The sequence below is a fragment of the Condylura cristata genome, unplaced genomic scaffold, assembly GCF_000260355.1.
Source record: "Condylura cristata isolate star-nosed mole 26May11 unplaced genomic scaffold, ConCri1.0 scaffold00002, whole genome shotgun sequence".
NCBI classification, from domain to species: domain Eukaryota; kingdom Metazoa; phylum Chordata; class Mammalia; order Eulipotyphla; family Talpidae; genus Condylura; species Condylura cristata.
The window spans coordinates 12,429,118-12,434,869 of NW_004567103.1; positions in this window are offsets into that span (position 1 = coordinate 12,429,118).

Consider the following 5,752-nt stretch of genomic DNA (forward strand, 5'->3'; position numbering starts at 1 on the left):
AAAAAAGCCTGGTAAATACTTGGAGCAGAGATGGTTTTATTTAGAGGAGGAGAGAGTGAGGGAATGCCTCAAACAGCCAATGTCCTGCCCCTACCTCTTCCACCCCCTACCCTGGGTGGGGTTCACGAGGCCCTGAACATTTGGTACCGTCCCTCCTGCTGGCAGGGGTATGATCAGCACCCCGACTGGCAACTGGTGAAGTGCCCACCTGCCTGGCATTCTGGGAAGGTCTAGAGGCTAAAGACCTTAAATTGGTCTGAGGGACCCAACTTTCAGTTCAGAGACCCAGTTCAGGAACAGGATTTTCCCAGGTTATTGTGATCACCTGACCACACTCTCCTAACTTAGGGACTTAGGGCCCACAAAAGTAAGTGGAGGCGCCCTCCAGGCTGTGGCAGAAACCCCAAGTATCCCAGAGGCTCTCACTCCCCAGTGCCTTCTGCTCAGGGGACCGAGCGGAACAAGCAGAGAGGATTTGTTTCTGGTGTTAAACGAAGCACAAAGCCTCCTAACTCTACCGAGAAAGAGTTCAGAGAGGATCTACTATACTGGGAACCCCTTTGGGGTTCATCTGGCCTCATGAAGCCACAATGTCCTTTCTCTCCTTTATCCCCTTAGCTCACATGTGATACGTTGCCAGGACTTGTCTTGCAGACAGTGAGGAGTGCATGCCTGCAGCTGAGGACCCAGGAGTGACTGCAATAGCATCAGACATCAAGGAGGGCAGAGACCTGAGCAGGAGGTGCTCAGTCAAGGTGGAAAGTGGCATGTGAGTGATTTCTGGTTGCAAAAGGACTGAGTTGGAAAGCCCAACTTCAGCTCCCAGTCCTCGGTTCCCAGACTGTAAACCCTGAGAGGGATTCACTGACAAGGGAAAATCTTTGACCTTCCAGAACTCCTCACTGTCTGCAAAACAAATCCTGGCAATGTATCATGTGTGAGCTAAAAGGATAAAGGAGAGAAAGGACATTGTGACTTCATGAGGCCAGATGAACCCCAAAGGGGTTCCCAGTATAATCAGATCCTCTCTGAACTCTTTCTCGGTAGAGTTAGGAGGCTTTGTGCTTCGTTTAACACCAGAAACAAATCCTCTCTGCTTGTTCCGCTCGGTCCCCCGGAGCAGAAGGCACTGGGGAGTGAAAGCCTCTGGGATATTTGGGGTTTCTGCCACAGCCTGGAGGGCGCCTCCACTTACTTTTGTGGGCCCTAAGTCCCTAAGTTAGGAGAGTGTGGTCAGGTGATCACAATAACCTGGGAAAATCCTGTTCCTGAACTGGGTCTCTGAACTGAAAGTTGGGTCCCTCAGACCAGTTTAAGGTTTTTAGCCTCTAGAAGGGTTGAACGGTGATGGGATAGGTACAAGAGGGAAGGGCCTGGGGTTGGAGAAAGAAAGTGATTATTTTCAATCAATGCAAGCAAGGGGGAAGAGACAGGGAAGCTGGGACAGATGTCCCTCAGTCCCTCTTTGAATATCTCAATTTCCAGGGACAGTTGTTCATCCTGGAGAAGGGAACTATCCTTACAGGAGTGCTTGGAGTGACAGTAGAGACACCACAGTGCTATCCTTCTGTCCAGTGCTTTACACAATGAGCATAATCCCTCCTCTCCCACTCCCCTCCCTAGTTCCTATCTCCAGGCCCCAGCCCCAGAATGGCTCCCCAGGAAAACCATACAACCACTGTGTAAGTGGGGGGAGGTGTAAACATAATTCCTAAATGGATGGCAATGGCATTGTTTTCCAGAACCAGAGAGGCTCCTGTGGGCATCAGACAAGTGCTGGAGTCAGCACCAGGGACAGCACCTTACCAGTCCTGACCGCCCCACTAGTTCCTCATCCTGTGTGCGCCTCTGACATGACACAGCACAGGGTGACTACTGCTGGCCCCATACATACCTGTGGAAATGGACTCAGAGGGGAAATTTGACGTGCTCCCCAGGGTCACAACGGTTAACATGAAAATGAGACTAAATTTCAATCCAGGGATCAAGTCTGAGAAGACAGCCAGTCTCTGTATGCATGGAAAGAGGGGAAGTCTCAGTAATGAATCAAGTGCACTGGAGAGGAGCATTTCACTTCCCATTTAGCTGACTTGTGTACTGCACTGGTGAGGCGTGGGGGTGTTGGGGGTAGAAGGCAAAGAGCAGGTGCTGACTCAGCCCAGATCCCCCACTGTAAGAGGCCAAGGAGCCCTGCACAGGAAAATCCCTGGGACTGTGGAAATCATTACCAAAACAACTGCAATGCTTGTGGGCATCTGTGGGCTCTGGTCCTGCCATCTAGAACCATTTATTTGGGCCTGTGAGAGGCCGTGCCCTTGTGCTGGGCAGAGATGTGGAAAGTCAGTGGGACTCTTAGGAAATCTGCCTTAGTCAATGGACCATGTCCCTCCCAGGAAGCTCTGATTTTTCCTCCCGCAAATCAGGAGGACACCAGGTTGCAAGAGGCCCTCTAGCCTGACCTAGAATGATTGCTGGGACAGTTCTAGTTTCATCACTTCACCCAAAGTTGAGTCCATGCTGGGGACCCCTGAACACCCCAGTTTCTCAGACTGCTTAGGGAGTTGGAGTGAATTTTTAACTCTGGGAATTCTTTTAGAACCTAATTGTCTGCACTGCTTGTATTGGGCAGTGGGAGAGGAGAATGGAGCTGACAGGTACCCATCAGCCCCTCGTTAGAGGCTCACCTGTGCACCTCCACATTCCTGTGCCTCAGAACCATAATGACAGCCCTGTGATGCTGTTTGAGGAGGACACTTTCAGGGCTGCAACTATGAACTCAGCGATGACCACCCATCCCTGTTCTGCATGTGCTAGATCAGCAAGGATGTGGGTGCCCTAAAAGTCAGCTCTAGCGGTGATTCCTGAGATAGGCACAGAGGAAATGCAAAAAGCAGGGAGGGATGGGGTGCAAGGAGAGCAGGAAGAGGTTGAGGGCATGCCAAGAGTGAGGAGAGATCCTCCTAGGGGGAAGGGGAAGTGAGGTGATGGGGGACTTAGAGGCAAGGGGGAAGTGAGATGATGGAGACAGACTGGGAAGGAGACTGGGTGCAGGTATTGGGAGAAACTATTCCAGGGGAACAATATGGGCATAGACAGGGAGGTTGAAAACATGAATGAGGAGGCAGTGGAAGGTGGGGATAGGAAACAAGGCTAGGAAGGTGATAGGAAGACCTAGGCAATGGGGGGGGGGAGATCCAAGTAGGGAGATCTGAAGAATGGCTTTGGAGTTGGGGGTTGGATCTCAGAAAGAGGACCGTCACTAGTGGAGGATACGGTTAGGGTGGGGTGGGGTCTACTTTCCATCCTTGTGACCTTATTGGCTTATCAGGGGCTACCAGTATGTACTGGAGTGGGACCAACCTTAGGGAGTTCTGTACCTACGGTGAATTTGGCACACAGGCCCACACTAAACCCCACAGCACCAGCACCTTCCCTGAAGATGCTAATAAATGTCTCCTGAACTTGCCTGTCCCTCTTACCTTCTTCTTGGTGTCTTGTTTTATGATCCCCTTCATTATCTTTCAGATGAATCCTCCCTGCCAGATTGACCCATCTCTCAGGCTCTAAGAATTTACTGCAGACTATAAACTGGATTAGGATGTATGAAGCTAGTCTCTGATGGGGTTGAGAAAAAAAAAAAAACTGCTGGTAAAACTCTTCAGGATCCTACTCAATACTCCCATCCATTAATTATCTCTCCTTGGTAAAGACCAGCAGCTCAGGATAGGGATGCCCAGGGCACCTTTGCCTCCCTCTGAATGGAATGCACATGGCCCCATAGGAGACCTGGCTCACAGCAGAATTGCAGCCTAAACACACACACACACACACACAAGCACACACACACCAGATACCATCATGCAAGGCAGGATCTTTTTAACTCTTGCCAGAGCTCTGCTGGGGGTGGAAGAGGTCCCATCCCCAGGGCATTTCTAGTTTTTATCTTCACCCTGGCTCCCTACCTAGCCCAGGGAAGCCCAAGCCTTTTCCAATCTTTATAAAAATCCTGCCTTGTAGAGGCTGAAGGGTGTGTATGAAAGAATCCCCACACCTCTGCAGGTCTTGTAAGGCGGAGGCTGCCTCTCTGAGTCCAACTTTGTGCCCCTAGCATTGAGCTCTAGCATTTACACAGCAATTCACACCCCTCTCTCAGCTTCTTTCCTCTCACCTCACCCTTCAAAGGACTGATGAGGTAGAGTGACCCCTCTTTAGCCACTGACCGCAGTGAGCTGTGGTTCTTGAGTGCCAAAGGCCCACAACCATGGCAGGGACCAGTGTGGCAGCTGCCATCAGTGCCCCTGGCTCATTTCTCTCCAGTTCCCTCTGTGAGTCAGTTAATGATGCCCCCAGTCCCACTTAGGGGTCTCCTTGGGACTCCCCTCATCCTGTCCCTTAAGGATGCTTGTATTTTCAAGCCCTACTGGCTCTATTGATGGGGAGGGTGGCCCTGATCGCTGCCCCCAGCCCAGAAAAGAGGAAGGGCAATGATGGTCAGGCATGGAGCTGGGCAGTCCACAGGGGCCCAGGTGTGCAAAGCAGGTACCTGCTCCCTTGAGAAAATCCCTGGCCCAGAAGTGAGAACACCTGGGATCCAGTTGTATAGCATTCGTGAATGTTTCTATTCTCTTGCCTATAAATAGGGGTGATTGGCCCTCCCTGTTGGTGCAGTGGGTTAAAGCACAGCACTAAGAAGCTGAAGCCACTTCCGCATGAGTTTGATCCCTGCCTGCCCTGGAGGTGACCACATGGCCCGTCAGACCTCTCCTGACCCGCCCACTGCTCTCCTCAGCAGTGTACTTCATCAGTTGGCCTGTTCTGCTCCCCACTCTGCCTCTGATGAGTCCACTCACCACCCCTGCATTTCTCCTCTATACCCCAATTCTATATGCACAAATAAAATAAATCTTTCATAAATAAATCAATAAATTGGGGTGATTGATTCCTTCCTCATCTTTCTCAGAGTTGTGAGGATTCAGGGAGAACCTCTTAAGTGTGCTTGTTATGTCATAGAAAAAGTCAGTGTAGTCCCCTCCCCCTCCTCATGGACCCCAGGTTTACACAGGGGACCAAGGAATAGAGGTCCCCAGGCTTTGAATTCTGTTCATACCTGGCTGGGTTCTAAGGTTAATGGTGCCTGTTATATTGGACCTTCCCAATACCTCCCACGCTTCATCTATTTCACCAAAAAAGAAACTGGAGTTTTGAGAGGAAGAAGCAGTGATGAGGTCACTCATTTGATGATAAAGCCAACACTTGAACACAAAGTTCCTGACCCTAAATCAGACTGTGAAGTGGAAGCTGAACTGAGTTGAAGCTATAAGTCTCAGCTCTTAGCAGAGCCCCAAACCTTAGGACTCTTGGCCTTGCTGGCTGATCACGGCCTCCTAAGTAACAGGAATGACAGCAACATATACAGGGGCTTGTCTGAGGGCCCAGACAGGTCACATAAGCCTCATCACTTCATAAGGTGTGTAAGCCCACTTACAGATGAAAAGATGAACCTCTCATCTTTGCTCCCACATCTGCCTCCTAAATAAACCCCCATCCCTGTCTTTTTAGGATTTGCTCCATTCCTGGGGTCTCCTACTCCCCTAGACTTGTACCCTGCACTCCAGCAAGGAGGGAGGAGCACTCAGTTAGTGAGAAACCAACAGGGAACCCTAAGAGCCCTCTAGGCAGATTCTCCAGCTATCCTCAGTCAGGGACCCCAGGAGCAGGGACACTGCCCAGCACATGCTCACTCCAGCCAGGG